Source organism: Leptonychotes weddellii, chromosome 7, assembly GCF_054177405.1.
Source record: "Leptonychotes weddellii isolate Sample4059 chromosome 7, ASM5417740v2, whole genome shotgun sequence".
In the NCBI taxonomy this organism is placed as follows: Eukaryota; Metazoa; Chordata; class Mammalia; order Carnivora; family Phocidae; genus Leptonychotes; species Leptonychotes weddellii.
This window is the reverse complement of record NC_138375.1, coordinates 86,272,804-86,291,734: the sequence shown is the minus strand read 5'-3', so window position 1 is coordinate 86,291,734 and position 18,931 is coordinate 86,272,804. Positions and strand designations below refer to the sequence as shown.

The 18,931-nt window shown below is 36.8% G+C and overlaps 1 protein-coding gene across 5 annotated transcripts in view; it reads left to right on the top strand.

Annotated features, from left to right (window-relative positions):
- The first annotated feature begins 11,588 nt into the window (after positions 1–11,588).
- The window catches only part of ZFYVE16 (zinc finger FYVE-type containing 16), a 50,279-nt gene continuing 42,936 nt past the window's right edge, over positions 11,589–18,931 (top strand). For 2 of the 5 annotated variants that reach the window (XM_081826670.1, XM_081826667.1), the window contains exon 1: positions 11,830–12,028. The gene's annotated coding sequence lies outside the window, so the exon portion shown is untranslated. Of the gene's footprint in view, positions 11,741–11,823; positions 12,029–14,940; positions 14,991–18,931 lie in introns of those variants that run through there. The other 3 variants (XM_081826669.1, XM_081826668.1, XM_081826671.1) reach the window with 3 other exon arrangements.

The following is an 18,931-nucleotide window of genomic DNA, read 5'->3' as shown; positions in this document are numbered from 1 at the left end:
CGCCTGGGTGGCTCAGTTGGTTAAGCGACTGCCTTCGGCTCAGGTCATGATCCTGGAGTCCCGGGATCGAGTCCCGCATCGGGCTCCCTGCTCGGCGGGGAGTCTGCTTCTCCCTCTGACCCTCCTCCCTCTCATGTTCTCTGTCTCCCATTCTCTCTCTCAGATAAATAAATAAAAAATCTTTAAAAAAAAAAAAAAAAAAGAATAGTTAAACTTGTAAAGACAGAAAGTATAATGGTGGTTGCCAGGAACTGGGAGAGGGGAGAATGGGGAGTTAGGGTTTAGCGGATATAGAGTTTCAGTTTTACAAAATGAAAAGAGTTCTGGTGATGGATACTGAGGATGGTGGCACACAATGTGAATGTACTTAGGACCACTGAATTGTACCCTTAGACATGGTTATGATGGTAGAAAAAGCAGTTGGGAAAAATAAAACACCCTGAAGAAGAATAAAGAGGAGTTAATATAATGGCAGATATTCTCCAAATTGCCTTTGAGCAACAATTCATCAAGAAAAAGAACGAGGGGTACACCCGAATGGCTCAGTTAGTAGATCATGAGACTCTTGATCTCAGGGTTGTGAGTTCCAGCATGTAAAGATTACTTTAAAATAAAATCTTAAAAAAAAAAGAGAGAGAACTCTCCAGAAGGAAATAATATTGATAATGTTGAAGAAACACATAGCTGAATTTATCTATCTAATTTATTTAGCCAATACTGAACGTACATGATTCTAGAGGGAACATTTAAGGGTGAGATAAAGTAATCTTGGCTTAAATTTTTTTTAACTCTTCTTACTAAAAACGAAATATTGTTGTGGGTGAGAGAGGAGGGAGTATATAGGAATATATATAGGAACTCTGTACTTTCTGCTCAATTTTTCTGTAAATCTAAAAACTGCTTTAAAATATAAAATCTAATTAATTTAAGAAATTTTTAATGAAATAACCCTTTAAAAAATACTTTTAGCTTTATAAGGCTTTATAAGTCCATGAAAATTTTATGGGAATTTGAGCTTTTTTGCATTTCCTAAGAAAAATATAAAACAGCATGGGAGAAGAAAATTATAGTTGGAGAGATCTTGTGATTTAAACAAAACAGTTCATATTCTTTAGAGATTGTGTTTTTGCTAAGTCTTCAATATATAAAACCATTCTAATTTACCCTATTCAATAGAATTCATGATGTGTAAATTAGTAATGCAAATCAAATCACAATTTAAATCTATTTGTTGATCATTTTCAAAAAAGATTAAATTGAAATTTAGAATACATTTAAATATTTGTTATTGCAGTATTCAAATTCTGAGACGATAATTTTAAGTATCTTATTTAATTTCTTAAACCTTGAATCCTCATTCCAATATTTCTTATGTATTTACAATGACTCTCTGAAATGAGAAATTTCCATTAACATTAAAAAAATACATATATAACACAGTAGAAAAAAAGAAAATCTTTCCTTAACAGATTTTTTATGTGGGAGATCTGTTTTCTATTAATCTATCTATCTACCTATCATCTATCTGTTTATATACAATAAAATAGAAATAGAGAATCATCATGAAAGAAGGTAAAAAGTGATCATAATGGTGATGGACTTTGTGATTGATCCTTTGATTTGCCTTTTAACTTCCTGGCAGCCAGTTCTAAGCCAAAACAGGACCAAAATAAGTCAGATTTCATAACTTTTAGATAAGAAGAAGCATACCTATTCCTTAATACATACATCACTCAGGTTTTAAATTTTAATAGCAATTTCTGACAAGAGACATAAAGAGCAATAAAATGACCTCACTGAGCAATGAAATGACCTAGTTTTGCTTAATAACAAAAACAAAACCAAATTTTGTATGACTATTTATTATAATAACTTAGGTAAAAACTGGGACTATAAAATTAAAACTCAGTGTCGTATTGGTGATTTTGCAAGGGGCTAAGTAATTTAGTTCAAAGCGTGCCTTCTTAGAATGTAGTTTAATCCAAGGAAAAAAACATTACCATAGATGATTTCTCAAGAACTACTTCTCTCAACTAAACTTAAGATATGATGAGTTTACCAGCAGAAAATTCAAATATAAAATCTGAGGAAGACCTAGGAATGCAGGTATTCTGTAGCTGATGGGTTCTGATTGGGAGTGGGCATGGTAGAATAGAAGATCATCAAATCTGCATGTAAGTAGGTCATATGACTAGGTATCAACAGACAAAACCAATGATACTCTTTTCCTTAAGAAGTAGATTTGGATTTCCTCTAACACTTGAACAGCTACTCACTTGCTATGCTTAGTATTCCACAGCAGAACACCCACAGCAATCATTTTGGTCTAAAAAAGAATTTCAAAACAAGTGTAAACAAGCTTTAATAATGTCTCATGGAGAATAAAACTCTGAGAGGCAAAGATATCTATGGCATGTTGAATTCTTCTTAAAGCTTTTGAGACACTCCCATGTACACTGGTCATTTAATCTTTACAACAATCTTGTGGGGTATGCATTGTTATCTTTATTTTACAAGTGACTAAACTAAGGCACAGACTCATTGTATGAATTTGTACTTATCCCTAGAAGGGCTTAACATTGCTTTTTGTGTATGTATAATTATGCATATGTTGCAAATACCTGTGTATATTTGTACATTTAATGCATATATTCATTCTCAATTATATTTTAAAATTCCCAATAAAAGAGACATTGTCTTTAGTTTCTGTTCTTAACTCCTAATGTTATATAGAGAATGTGTCTGAGAAATAGCAGATACCTAATTATTTATACTGATTGACAGTTTAACAAATGGAAGACTAAACATTATGATGATAAGCTAGCTAAAATATTTTACATGGCCATAGAGTTTATGGTTTACTAACAAGCTCATACATTTAATTAATTAATTAATTAGTTTAAAAAGATTTTTACAATTTATTTGACAGAGAGAGAGCGAGCACAAGTAGGGGGGGCAGCAGAGGGAGAGGGAGAAGCAGGTTTCCCGCCGAACAGGGAGCCCGACGCAGGGCTTGATCCCAGAACCCTGGGATCATGACCTGAGCTGAAGGCAGACGCTTAAGGACTGAGCCACCCAGGCGCCCCAAGCTCATACATTTTAAAAAATTACTGTGCATTCATATGGATAATAAAGAAGCAGCTTTGGCTAACCAAAGACAAATTAGTCACTTGCTCATTGAAAGAAAAAAAAGATATTGCAAATCAGAATAAAGATCAAATTAAAACATAGTTTTGGGAATCCTCCTCAACACACAGTGATAATTGAAGCCGGCAGTAGATAAATTCATCTATGTGTAATGGCCGAGAAGAGAAGAACTTAGAACTGGACTTTGGAGATGCATCATTTTGTGTTCTGATCAAGGAAAACTTCACAAAGGGTATTTACAAGGAGCCTCTGGAAGAGTTTTGTGTCATGGAATCCAATGGAAGAGAGGATTTCAAGGAAGAGAGAAGTGCTAGCATTACCTGATGCCAAGGAAGATGACAGAAAAACACCTGATTAATTTTGTTTTATGGGTTAACTGTTGGCCTTATCAAGAATAGTGGAGTAATTAGGGAGATCCATTCTGAATACGGTTGAAGATAAATAAAGGAGGTGAGGAAGTGAGTCAGCAAGAGCAGATACTCCTAAAAATATGATGAGGGGAAGAAAGAGAAGGGGGAGGAAAGGTTTTTGTATTTGACTTTGCAGGTAAAGATTAAACACTGACAATGTAATCATTAATAGTGCGCTCCATTTAAAAATCAGCCTTTATTCTGGAGTTACAATAATCATTCCGAGCCTGCTCGGATCCATGCTGTTTGATAAAATATTACTGTGTTCTCACAACAAGGGAGCTCTCAATGGTACCACGGTTCAAATAGAGGGTGGCAGAAACTGCTAATTCCTTCCAATAGCCATTCTTCCATTAGATTTCCAGCTGGGCACAGGGGTTCCCAAAATGAAGATAATTCCCCATTCTTCCCTTGCAATTGAGAAATAAAGTTCTAATCAATAGATATAAGTAAGAGTATCTTGTAGCAGCTTCAGAGACCCTTCCTTAAAAAACAGCTTACTTGAAGCCTTTGACCCACCATGTCTTTTTCCTCCTTCTTGCTGGAGCTGAAGATCCATCTTGAATCATGAGGTGACCTTGAGAATAGAGGCCACAGATGATAGAGTAAAAAACTAGAAGAATCCAAAATCTGTATTGACTTCATAGAATTCCATGGCAGTTCTAGACCACTTGTATCTGGATGTTAATGCAAAAGAAAAATAAACATCTAGTTTAAGCCACTGATATGTTGAAGACTACTAATATCCTTAGCCAAATCTAAATCTAACTATATATAGAAGGACAGCAAGACAAGCCCAGACTGTAATAGAAATGACAAACGATCACTGAGATGAAAATAGATTAGAAGTCATTGAAGAAAAAATAATAGAGTTAATTTAAGACCAGGTATCCTGTCCAGGAGTCCTTGATATTAAGAAGGAAATGGACATGGAAATGACCATAATTGGGAGAAAATGCCACATGAGGAAATGTGGTCCTATATTATCCAGTCTCCTTGCGTATCACTGGTCAATCATAGCAGACAATCTTGCAAAACTTTAAGAGGGAAAATGAGGCACATGATGATTCCCTTTTCATATTTAATGCATACTTTCAAACTTTGTTTTAAGCTATTTAACTGTGTGTATATATTTTAACCTGTTTAACTGTACATATATATCTAACCTGCTATGTATAAACACACATGATATGTATATATATATATGCATGCAGAGTTTAATTTGTGTTGTAAAAGTCTGCATCCATAATTTTATTTTATTTTATTTTATTTTGGGAGGGAGAGAGGTGGGGGCAAAAGGAGAGGAAGAGAATCTTAAACAGGCTCCATGCCCACTGTAGAGCCTGACGTGGGGCTCGATCTCACAACCCTGAGATCATGACTTGAGCTGAAATCAAGAGTTGGATGCTTAACTGACCGAGCCACACAGGCACCCCATAATTCAATTTTTTTTTAAATAGTAAGGCACATTGCAAAGTGTGCAGAAAAGATTCTTTGGTTATCACTATTTCTCTTTCTTGATTTGAAGAAGTCAAAGAAAGTGAATATAAAAAATTCACTTTGAACTGACTACACAATCTGTTACCAAAAAAGGGGGAAAAAGCCTGAAGAAAACATTATTATCTCTCATAATAAAGGACAGGATTCCCATTCTATTTATACACTTCTTTTTTTAATCAAGAGATCACTATTAGAGGGGCGTCTGGCTGGGTCAGTCAGTACAGCATGTGATTCTTGATCTCAGGGTGTGAGTTTGAGCCCCACAATGGGTGTAGAGCTCACTAAAAAAAAAAAAAGGACAGAGAGAGAGAGATCACTATTATAAAATTACATACAATGGGCATGAATTTTATTCCACAATGCCAGGAAAAAAGAAATATCACATTCCCTTATTTCCTAAATCTGTTCTGAGGTCTTAGGAAGGTCCTGCAATAATCCTGGACTTCCATATCATCAAAATTAGGAGGTTGTGCTATCCTTTTTCTTCATAGTTTAGCCATCTTTGCTGTTGCTCTGTTGCCTGCAAGATGCTGCTGTAGACCCTGGAGCCTGCCTCTTGGCTCAGAGATGCATCTCATAGGGGATTTCTCATGGACTTCAGACCCTGCTTCTCATTGCCAAGTTCCTGAGAAGGTCACTACATGCCTGCAGGGCTTGGTCTCTGCCACCCACTAGTGGGTTCCTTGTCTTCTCTCCAGCCAAAGAAAGCTAAAATTCTTCCAATGCTTGGAAATGTGATCTCTTTTCTCAAATATTCATAAGGAGAGAAGATGATAACCACAGTCATTTTTTCTCCTAATTATGGCAGTGTTAAACTTATGTAACTCAGAAAGCACATTAACATTTGTTTTGAGCTTATTCTCAAAAAATATTATTCAAGCAACTGACAAGGAGAATAATTAATTTCACTTCTCTGATTTGAATTTCAGTTCTCTTTCTGCCTCCAGTTTCCATGCTAACTGGCCGTGGATTTGGATCATCAACAGTTGTTTCTTCTCTCTTTAGATTGCCTGAAATTGTTAATTCTATCTGAACACATTTGAATTCTGGTGAATTTCCTTATGCCAGCTTCAAAATATAAAATTAGTGTAACTGTGTACTAATATGATATACCTATATGTTTGAAATTTTTGCAGATGAATTCAGATGTGACTATCCTCAGATACATAAAAGCAACTAATAGAAAACCTTTTCTTATTGACTTGTTTTATAACTTGATAGAAAAAAGTAGAAATCTAACATTAGAATAAAAAGTAAATCCTAATCCAATTCAAGTTTAATTATGATTCCTTTGACCATTTTAATAATATATTTTGTGCTATGATTAAGGCAATGAATATGACGTGTTCATTATAGTGTCATACATTGGGATGAACAATGGAAATCTAGAGAACTGGTTTAGTATCATACATACATATATACATATATGTACATATATTTAACTTCCATATATTAACACCCTCTCCCCCACTACCACTGGTCTCCTTTAGAAGATACAAGGGAAGCAACTCATTTTTCTGGAAACCGTCAGTAAAGTAAAAGGTCAAATATTTAATTTCCCTTTCCTATATGAATTATAGTCCAGGAAAACTAAATCGTTGTTGAGGGAATTTTTATCCCTAGAAGAATTCCAATCAATGAATAAAAAAGAAATAATAAGGGAGACAAACCATAAGAGACTCTTAATCTTAGGAAACAAACTGACGGTTGCTTAAGGGGAGGGTGGTGGGGAATGGGGTAGCTGGGTGATGGACATTGGGGAGGGTATGTGTTGTAATGAGTGCTGTGTATTATATAAGACTGATGAATCACATACCTGTACCTCTGAAATAAATGATACATTGTATGTTAATTTAAAAAAAGAAATAATAGAATGTCACCATTTTGTAAACCCAAATGAAAGATGGATCCAAGCAGTGATTATTAATGGCTGCTAACATCAACAAAAGAGAGCCAACAAGATATTATGTCTCCTGATGAAAGTACATAACACCTCTTATGGAGCAGCCTTGCCAAAAAACTAAACGCATATCAAACCAAACCTCCAGATCTAGCTACAAGCTTACAGGAAACATAGGGGCAAAAGGAACATGTTAAAAATACTGTGGGGAAAGAGATGCTGAAAAATCCAAATCCTGATAATTCTATAGGCCAAAAGACATGGCTTTTTCAAAAAAATAAAGTGCAAGAACAAAAAAGAGAGAACATTATTAGACATCAATCAATCTCAAAATGTTGACTTTATTCGGATTTTGATTCACACGAACTATTTAAAAATTATGACATCTATGAAATAATTAGAAATATTAACACCAGTACCTAAACATCTGGCATTATAGAAGAATTATTGTTAAATCTTTAGATGTGAATAGTATTATTATGCTTTTGTAAAGAGCAATTTTATTTTAGAAGTACATAATGAAATATTTATGGATGAAATGATATGACATATGGTATTTGCTTCAAAATAATATAAGTGGGTAAGGGTATACATGAAACAAGTTTGTCCATATTGGAATTAGATGGCAGTATTGGATATGAGAGAGTTCATTGCATTATTATTTCTACTTTGTAAAATACTTATCTTTTAAATATACATGTAGAAATATTTAGAGGTGAAAAGACATGATAAATGAGATTTGCCTCAAAATAATCCAGCTGAGGGGGAAGGGCTAGAGTGAGTGAATTTATAGATGAAATAAGATGTGACCATGAGTTGTTGATACTAAAGCTGCGATGTTTATTGCACTATTCTCTCTACTTTTACATATGACTGACATTTTCCGTAACAAAAAAATTAAAAGCAAAAAAAATGTACTGTCACTCTGAGTAGTAGTAGAGGTAAGTATTCATTTACAACAAAATGTATTTAGCTGGCATATCATAATAATTATGAGTAGTAATTCATCTGTGAAGGAAAAACTTTAGCAAACATCACCGCCACAGAGCATCTCATTGAGGCACCCAGTGTGTCATTCAGAATAGCCACCTCCAAATCTCTGAGGCATTAAACAAAGTTTATATGCCATGACAGGCTAAGCTATACTGCAGTAAAAAATCACCCCCAGAATCTCAGCGGCATATAACAACAAAGTTTATTTCTTATCCTAGAAGTGATCTGTTCATTGGACTCTCTCAAGCACTCATACGGATGGAGAAGCCACAGTATCAAGTCTTGTCTGTTGCTGTGCCAGATGGGAGGTGGGCTCTAGAATATCTTACATTGGTGGGTAAAAAGAATCCAGTATAGGGGCGCCTGGGTGGCTCAGTTGGTTAAGCGATTGCCTTCGGCTCAGGTCATGATCCTGGAGTCTCTGGATCGAGTCCCGCATCGGGCTCCCTGCTCGGCAGGGAGTCTGCTTCTCCCTCTGACCCTAACCCCTCTCATGTACTCTCTCTCTCTCATTCTCGCTCTCTCAAATAAATAAATAAATCTTTAAAAAAAAAAAAAAAGAATCCAGTATAGAAAAACACATGTCACTCACTTTTCACAGTTCACTTGCCTGAATCAGTCACATGGCCCTATTCAACCACAAGGGGCCCAGAAATACATTGCCATCATATGCCCAGAAGAGAGAACTAGAAATACTTGGCAAAGAATTCTGACTTCCTCGCTAAGAGAACCTGTGTCATTATGTTGAAGCTCTATCATATATGAGCCCCGGGGATAACTGTACCTTGTTGCCACCCCTAAGACAGTATCTAGACACAAGTGCTTATACATCCTTTTGGGTTATTTCACTCTTAATGACCCACAGTCATGCTGTAGACTGTATGCAGTATGCAATGTATTGATTGCATAAGGAATGTAAAGTAATTGGTTGACTCAATTATAAATTTAGAAATACTTTTTTAAAGTGTTCTATTTTCCCCTGGGATTATTAAAGTAATATGTTCTCATTGTAACACTTGGAAAATATAAAAAACCAGAAAGAAAAAGGAGAAATCACTATAATTTCACCTTCTAAAGATAATCAGCTTGTATTTTAGTGGATTTCCTTCCAAACTTTTTCTATGCATTTTAAAAAATTAGTTCTCATAGTCACGAAAACTATAACCATTTCTTAATTAGTGACATTGCTCCAAATAGCTGATCTAAGTGGCCCTAAGCAGATAATTAAAAAAAAAAATTAGCTCTTTTCCTTGTAACCTGGGTATTCTAACATGGTTAGGTAGCATTAAATACTAATGGTTAACAGTTCTATGTCACTTTCTGTATTTGGGAGCAATGAACCCCTAGTTCTAAAATTGCTTGTTAGTGTAAGACCAGCCATCAAACAAATGAATAATTGTAATTGTTATTTTCATTTGCTTCTGGTATTTTCTCCATCCAGATTGCTAATGAAAAGGGAACAGCTTTGTAAATTCATATTACTGTGGAATTTAAGCCTCTTAAAATAGTCAAGATTCTGGTTACCTTTCAAAATAATAAAAAAAATGCTTATGGTCCAAGCAATGATTAAAGTCTAAGGAATAAATTGGCTGAATATGTTACAATTGGGATGCTTTCCTGAAATCAAAACCATTTAGTTATAAATTGGGATCTTTAGAGGTCAAGTATGATACATGGAGTTTTTCAATAATTATTACTCAAACTTTGCAATGACTCTTTTCCATTAATATTTTTATCTGACATTGCATTTCATGTGCAGATTTCTTCATTTCAATCAGCAAAGGAAATCATAGGAAATTTAATTGACAACTCCAAAAACAGCTTGTAATTTTATTATATTGCAGCAACCTCTCAATTATTTGTGTTAGTAAATAAGAGAATGACACAGTGAATTGTGAACTTCTTAGGGCAAATTTCATGAATTATCCGTTTTTGTAATCCTTACAACTCCTAGCATAATACACTGCACAGAGGAAACATCCATAAACAAATAAATGTGATAAAAAGTACAATTGCATTTGTATGTGAAAGACATTCCAGTTTGGGGGGGTTTGTTTATGTTATTTCATATAAATCTTTGTATTCTGGAATATGTCCTTATAATTTCTAGAAGGGAAATTATTAATTTAGGTCATGTGAACATTTCTTGATCTGATTTGACAAATAACTTTCCAAAATCTTTGTCCTAATTTATATCCCCAACAGGATGAGTGCTCATTTCACTCTACCCTCACCAATGGAGTTTATTCACATTTTAAACAAACTGGCTAATTAGATCCACTGGAAATAATATCTCTTTTGTCTTCATTATTAATGAGTTTGAACATTAGTAAAACATGCAGTAGGCACTGAAATTTCCTATTTTGTGAATTGACCATTCATGTGTATACTTTTCCTATTTATCTCTAAGGTCTCAGTGTTTTCTATTTCTATTCTTTGTCCTCACACTATATATATATAAATATGTATTATACTATATGAATAGTTCTATATAAATACTTCTATCCCAAATATACCTTTGTATATGCGAGTCTCTGCTATTAGATGGTGGTTCCATAAGGTCAGTGACCCCATTTTATTTATCTGTAAATAACCCCTAACACATAGAGAAAATGCATACTGTACCTGGTAGAGTTGCTTAGGATTGAATGAGATAATGTAAGCAAAGCATCTAAGCAGTGACTGTCATATAGTAGATGTTCAATAAATTAAGCTATCAATAAAAGTTTTACTGTTGCACTAAAACCACACAATTTCATTTCGGAGTTTAGTAAAATCAAGGCTAGAGAAAAAAATATAGATTCTATGTTTTCGAAAGATCACAAACTGTAGTTGCAAATTGCAGATTTAGAATTTGAACCAATTCTCAAATCTTTCACCATAAATCACATCTGATTGAAATACTCCTGATATATTATAACTGAAATTTTTTTAAAGATTTATTTGAGAGAGAGCACCCGCGCGAGGACAAGCAGGAGCAGAGGGAGAGGGAGAGAGAATCTCAAGCTGACTCTGCACTGAGCTAGGAGCCCCGCTCCGGGCTCCATCTCAGGACCCTGGGGATCAAGTCCCTGAAATCACGACCTACCCTGAATTAACGCACTGGGCCACCCAGGTGCCCCTAACTCTTGACATTTTAAGACTGGTATGAATTATGAGCTGGCAAAACTTTCTGGAAACAGATGGATTCTTCACCCCATACAGATTATCTCTTCTCCCCTCATTTAAATTCATAGGAAACTTGTGGTAAAAATAGTAAAGCTCAACAAGCACAAAATATATATCACATGAGTAGCATTTATTTCTCCAGTTGGTTAGCTTTTGTTCTTAGACGCGGGGAGGCAGCTGTTCTTGTGGTCACTGTTAGAAAAGCAGAACTAAAACAACGAGAGGGAAGGGCCGCAGCGTTGGGAACAGGCAGTGAGCTGGAGGGCTTAAACTAGGGGATGGGTGGGAGCATTTTTGTTGCTGCCGGGAGAAAAACGGGGGTGGTAACACCAGCATGAAATAAAAAGGCTTTTTGGGAGGACAGCAGCGCGGAGAGCAGGCTTGGTTAGCTGCCCGGCGGCGGGCGTGTCCAGTACAGGCCGCTGCGCCGCTCCGGCTGCGGAGGCTGCAGGCTGGGGGCGGGGGAAGCTGAGGCTAGGTCAACGAAGGGCAAAGGAAGCCGGACACTGACGCAGTTCGCCTCCCGATTCCGGCTTTCAGGCGTCTAGTGGGAAACCGAGTCCCCATCTGAAGCCGGTCTTCAAGCTGCCTCATTACCCCACAACCCTCCCAGCCACTTCCGGTAAGAAGCCCGGCACCCACAGCCCAGACCCCGCAGAGCAGCGCGCAGGCGCTTCGGAACTCGGCGGAGGCCGTGGACGCGGAGGGAGGGGGTGTGTGAGCCGTAGGAAAGCCTCTTCTGCGCCTGCGCTCTCTGCTCTTTCCCCCCGCCCCCCCAACAGGTCGAGGGGGGGAAAACAAACCCTGAGCTGACGTAGCACACCCCCGGGGCTCCCGGCCGGGGTCGCTCTTCGTTTCTCTGCTTGACGTCGCATCGAGTCCCCAGAGAGCTCCTCAGGGGTGTGGGGAGGTAAGAGCCCCCACTAACAGGCAACTTGGCCTCTCCTCACCCCTGCTGCAGTCTCGGAGGGGGCGGGGTGGCCGCTGGACCCGCCGACCTGGGCGCAGGGTCTGGCCCTCCGTTTCTTCCAGGGGCCGAGCCTGGGCCCCCGACTTGTTCTCTTTCCGAGCCCCTAGAGTTGAACAGGGAATCACGATCCTCAAACCTCGAGTCCCCTCGGTAGAGCTTGGAGGGCCGGAACCGGCAGGGAGAGCAATCTCGGCGGCTTTTTGCCGGGTCCCACCCACCCGGGCCGCCTCGAGTCGCCCCGAGTGCTCGGGGCTGCCGGGGAGCGCCCCGGGGGCCGCGGCGGGCGCAGGGAGAAGCGCCCCCAGGGCTGCCTGTCCCGCCAGGGGAGGGGCTGTGCCTGCCTGAGGGGACTGTAGTTCCCGCGGGGAGATAGTCTCTGCGCTGGGAGGACTTGGCTCCAGCAGAATCTGTCATCACCGCCCTTGCTCTTTCGTAAACCCCATTCTGGCACTGATGCATTTTCTCATCATTTTGGACAGAAGGATGCGGTGGTGTTCCTTTTCTCTACCTTTTCTCTGGTACCTCTGAAAAATTCTAAAAGATGACCTAACTTTTAAAATATTAACTTACGTGTACTACAGTGATTGCAAATTATTCCAGACTGAGTGTTCTTGTTAGTTTGGTATGGAAATCAGTCCATACATTTGATAAGTTCATCTTTTTCATTTAACAAAATAGGAAATTGGTTGGTCGATTTAGGTTCCTTAAATTATTATTTTGAGCTTGTTGTCTTCTGAATTGGCAGAAGTGTAATGGTTTGATCCAGGGAAACTATATATAATTTTCCACCCAATTTCTGCCTTTTTTTTTCTCCCGTGGATATTAAACTGCATGCTTAGTGTCAGAAAGAAGATCTTAAATATAATAAAGATTAAGAAAATATAATAAGCCATAATTCCACCATTTAAAGATAATCAACCGCAGTTAATATTTTGACTTTTACCTTCCAGTCTTTTTTCTCGTGGCATTTTCTTAATTATGATGATGAGATATTATATAGAGTTGGATTGCCTGCTTTTCTTGCTTAAATTTAAGTGTTTCCTCATATTTTAAAACAAGCTTCATAAGTATAACTTTATGTTTGAATATACAAGTAACGCATGAACAAAATATCTTTTGAAACAGTTACATGACAAATAAAGCTCCGTTCCTGTTTAATTATAATCCCAATGTTATATAATATGATGGTATCACAGTTTTTGAACCCAGTGGGGTCTCAGGATCCCTTTACAAACTTAATTATTGAGGACTAAAAGAGTTTTCCTCTAATGCAATATATTTAGTATTTTAGAAGTTAAAACTCAGAAAATTTCTAAAAATTATGCATTAAAAACCCTTCACATGTTGAATTAAATAATATTCTTGAAAAATATATTTTCTTTAAAAAATTTAGTGAGAAGGGTAGCATTGTTTTTTATTTTTGCAGATCACTAATGTCTGGCTTTATAGAAGGCAGCTGGATTCTCATATTTGCTTCTCCCTTCAATCTGGTGTGCTATATTGTACACTAAAGCACATTAAGAAAATCCAGCCTTGCATACATAGGTGTTTGGAAAAGGAAGGACCCCACTGACCTCCTAAAAAGTTCTTGGGTCTTCCAGGGGTTTTCCGACCAGTTTAAGAAAGATGATTTAACTATTCTTGTATTGATGCACTGTTAGGTTCTTTGAAATTTTGCACTATTACAAACATTGCAAGTTGAAAGCTCTTGATAATGTGTCCCCCCCCCCCCCCCGCCCAAGTGCTAATGTTTCTCTAGAAGTAGAATTACTTTGGATGCCTGGATAATTTTCTTTTGTGTCATAATGTTGGTGTTTAGATGGTTTCAATTAATGATTTAGTGAAATATCTTTGCATGTTTTCAGTTGCTTTGGATTTTCTTAAATTTTTAAAAAGGAGAATTGTTATATCAAATGGATTCTCTTTGGGACTGTTGATACATGTTGTCACATTGTTTTTCTGAGAGGGTATACCAGTGTACTTCCTATCAGCAGTATCTGAGATGCTGTTTTTGTCATACCCTTACAAACATTGACCACTTTTATTTAAAAAAATTGTGGGGGTGGCTGATTGTCTCAGTTGGTAGATCATGCGACTTTTGATCGTGAGTGTGAGCCTCATGTTGGGTGTAGAGATTGCTAAAAAGAAAAATTGTATTCTGATTCAGTAGGCAACAAATGGTAAGTGTTCTACTTCGTATTACGTTGATAGTACAGATGGTGGTGTATTTTTTCATAATTTTATTAGTTGTTTGTATTAGTTGCCAATTTATAGTCCAGTGTCAATGTATTTTTCTAACAGATTTTTATTATCTTTTTTTATATTGTAAGGATATGCACTATAATTTTTTTAGGAAAGGAACAAAATTATCTTTTCCCCTGTTTACAAAAGTAGTACATTTTTGTAAAAAAAAAAGAAAAAGAAAAACAGAAAGAAACTAAAATACTATAGAGATACATAATGTGGATGTGAAAGACATGCATAATCACAGATACCATTATTAACAGTTTGGTGTTGGCCCTCCATATTTTTCTTCTGTGCCTTTGCTAATACTTTTTTTTTTAAAACAACTTATTTGTAAAAATGGGTTTGTACTGTGCATGATGTTTTGCAGTTTGATTTTTTGTCATTTAACATTACATATTGGCTATTTTCCTATAGAAGTACATATAACTCTGGGCAAAGTTTTATCCAGAGGGGCTTTAGGAACATTAATTGTGATCTTTAGTTATCTGATGTCAGGCTCCTGTCCTCTTCTGTATTCTCTTCCTAGGTGATCTCAACCATTAGCAGGTATGTGCTGCCAATTCCCAAATCTTTTATCTATCTCAGACTTCTCTCCTGCATTCCAGATCCTTATATTCAACTGCCTATTGGACATCTCCCCCAGGATGTTCTCAAGGTACTGCAAACAACAGTCCAAATGTGAACTCATGTTTTCCCTCAGTCCTGCTCTTCTCTGTATCGCCTGTCATGGTCAGTGGTACCACTGTCTACCCAGTTACCCATGATGGAAACCTGGCAGTAATCCTAGCTTTTTCTCCCTTGCTTTCACTCTCCAGAATTTCCCATTCTTTAGCCACTTTTCTGTTAATCTCCTTTCCATCTGCTCTGTCCTGTGTCAGTTCAGGCCCTCATCATCTCTCATCTGAACCATTTTAGGAGTCTCCTTACTATTGGTTTTGTTGGTTTTCTGGTTAATCTTCTATGTTGCTGCCACTTTTTTTTAAATCATGAAGACATTTTTTAAAACCATTTTTTGTAAAGTAAATATTGTATATCTTTGATTGTAAATCTGAGAGTACATAAATGGTCAGGTGAGTAAAAATATTACCTAAATAAAATAGGTTATCATACGTACACATAAACTTCTTCAGAATAGGGAGTATATCTTATATTCCTTTTGTGTCTTCTTTATGTGCTAGATTATTGGCACAGTAAGTACATCTTAGTTGAATGAAATGGAAAGTATGTGCAGCTTCAAATTTCATGTTAAAAGGTTTCATGTACAGTATTTGTATTATATCTTATATAAATTGTTGGATTCTTATTTATCTTATCTTTTCTATACATTTTTAGGCACCTCAAATGACATAATGCTTAGTTAGTACAGTGTGCTATATAGAGATAACTCTATAAATAGATATTTCATGAATTCCATACTTTTTAGAAAAATTATTTTTTTCTGATGAGAGACTATTTCTAGATTTTCTAATTCCTGTGCTTTATGTTTTTAATATGTTCTATATTCAGAGTTCCTTTACTACTTTTTGCTATTATATTTTTTAATGTAATGTTAATGTTTATCAAAGGGATACTTGTACATAATTTAAAGAGTAAAATAAGACTACAAGACTTAAAATGAAAAGCAATAATCTTTTGCCCCAATCCTCTCTCCTGAATTCCACTCTGCAAAAGCAGCCTTTTTCAATCAGTGTTCCTCATCCAGAACGTAAATTGCGTTACTATTTCCTTAATTACCTCCTGGATGGTTTAAAACTAGTAATACTTAAAAAGCATAGGAAAGAAGGTAATTCATTACATAAAGTGGATGCCTTAGGGCATTAAGGCTTCATTCTCTTACAGAACCTTGCTGAGAAACACTCTTGTAGAGTGACTAGACTCTTCAGCTCTTTATTTATTTTTTTGTTCAACTCTTTTTCACCTCTAGGTTTTTAAATAACCTGCTTACTTATACAGCTATCTCCCCATCCTTCCACAGTTTTAGCTACTATTTACCAATTTCCTATTATAGAAGATGAGAGTTTAGGTTTGTTACACAAGCCTCCACCTTTAAACACTGCACTTTCCTCACCTCTTATCTGCAGATTAGTTCTATGTTAATTTTTAGTTAAATCATTATTTAGTGTTTACATCATTTAAGTATATGCATAATATGTATAGGTGACCAGGTATATTGTGCTATTTCTTTGTTATATAATTTTTTGTTTTTTTCCTAGAGTTTATAATTACCTTAGTTATTTATTTATTTTTTTAAGATTTTATTTATTTATTTGTCAGATTGAGAGAGCACACAAGCAGGGGAGCAGCAGGCAGGGGGAGAAGCAGGCTCCCTGCTGAGCAAGGAGTCTGATGTTGGACTCGATCCCAGATCCCTGGGATCATGACCTGAGCCAAAGGCAGACGCTTAACCGACTAAGCCACCCAGGCGCCCCTACCTTAGTTCTTCTATATATCTACCTTTTATGTATCTTTATGAATGTATGTTTTATATCTTTTTGATGTATCTTTTAAAATGTATATATTTTAAGATTTTATTTAAGTAATCTCTATCCCCAACATGAGGCTCAAACCTACAACCCGGAGATCAAGAGCTAGCTGCACCCTCCACTTAATGAGCCAGCCAGGCGCCCTGTCCTTTATATCTTTAATTTATTAACAACCCTTCAGACAAGATATGTAAATCCCCTTTTGGTAGATTTAAAATGTCTGTTGTTTGTTTTGCAACATCTTTCCTGTAATTGCTTGTCACCCTGCATCCATCTTCATTCATTGCTCTCTAGGCCTGTTGTTGCACAGCTTTCTTTGAGGTGTGTCCTTGTATGATCATCTGTGCATTGCATTTGTCTCTCCCTGTGTTGCATAGCCTGTTTCTGACTTCAGCCCTTCCTCTTTCTTGTTGTCTCCCTCATGTTGATAGAGTACATATTCTAGTGGGCCCCTGAAAAAGACTAAAGGGGAGGGAACATTTCTGGATTCTTGCCTGTCTAGACATGTTTTTTAAAATTTTTCCCTCAAACGTGATTGATAGCTTAGCTAAATATAGAATTCTGGGTTGTAAATAATTTACTTTTAGAATTTTGGAGGCATGATTCCATTGTTTTCCACCTTCTAGTGTTGCTACTGAGAAGTCCAATGACAGATATGATAACCAGTCCTTTGTATGTGACCTGCTATTGCTCTCTGGAAGCTTTTGTATTTATTCACTAAGTCTGTAATAAGCTTATTTTTTGTGGCAGGCATTGCTCAAGATACTTTGAATATATTGGTGAACAAAAATACAAGACATGTACCCTCGTGAAGCGTAATTTCTTGGAGGGAGGAGTTGTTCCAGATGGTAAACAATATAATAAATACATTATACGAAAAGTTAGAAGGTTGTAAAGTAAACGAATGCCTTAGAATAGAGAAAAAGAGCAGGATGGGATGGGGAGGCCAGGAGTGTAGGGGAAAGGTGGGGGCTGCAGTTACAGCCTGAAATGGGTTGATCTTTCTGTAAACCACTCTGGTATTCTGAAATTTCACAATGATGTGGCTTGATAAGGATTTTTCATTCATTTTGTTGGGCCCTAACTGGGCCCTTTCCACCTGGAGATCATATCCTTCAGTTCTGAGGTATTTTATTTGACAGTTTCTTCCTTTTTGTCTTCCTACAGTTTTTTTCTGGACTTATCATTTGAATATTAGACCTCTTCAGATTAAATTTCTAATCTTTCCTTACTTTCTTTCCCTTTTTGTTTTACTTTCTAGGATATTTTCTCAAGTTTATTTTCCAATGCCTTCACTTCATTAAAAAAAATCTTTTTATTTTAGAGCGGTTTTAGATTTATAGGATTATTGGGAAGATAGTCCAGAGAGTTCCCATTAACCCCATACCCAATTTCCCTATTATTACACCTTACATTAATATGGTACACTTATCATGATTAATGAACCAGTATTGATATATTAGTATTAACCAAAGTCCATACTTTATTCACATTTCTTCAATTTTTCCCTAATATGTTCTGATCTAGGAGTCCATCCAGGATACCACATTACCCTGATTAGTCTTTTTTTTTTTTTATTTTTTAAGATTTTATTTAGAGAGAGAGAGAGAGAGAACGAGCAGGGAGAGGGGGGTCCAAGGGAGAAGCAGACTCCCTGCGGAGCAGGGAGTCCAATGCAGGACTGGATCCCAGGACCCCAGGATCATGACCTGAGCCGAAAGGCAGACACTCAACCGACAGCCACCCAGGCACCCTACCCTGATTAGTATTAGTCTTGTCTCCTTTGGTTCCCCTTGGTTGTGACAGTTTCTCAGATGTTCTGTTTTTGATCTTCTTGAGAGTTTTGAGAATTACTAGTACATTATTTAGCAGAATGTCAGTTGTGGTTTTTCTGATATTTTTCTCATAATTAGATTGGGCTAATGTGTTTTAGGAAGAAGACAACAGAGATAAAGTGCCATTGTCATCACATCATATCAAGGGTACATACTATCAACATGACTTACCACTGTTGTTTTCTTTTATCCACTGGCTTGAGGTAGAGTTTGTCAGGTTTCTCCACTGTGAAGTTATTTTTTCTCCCTTTCTATACTGTACTCTTTTTTTTTTTTTT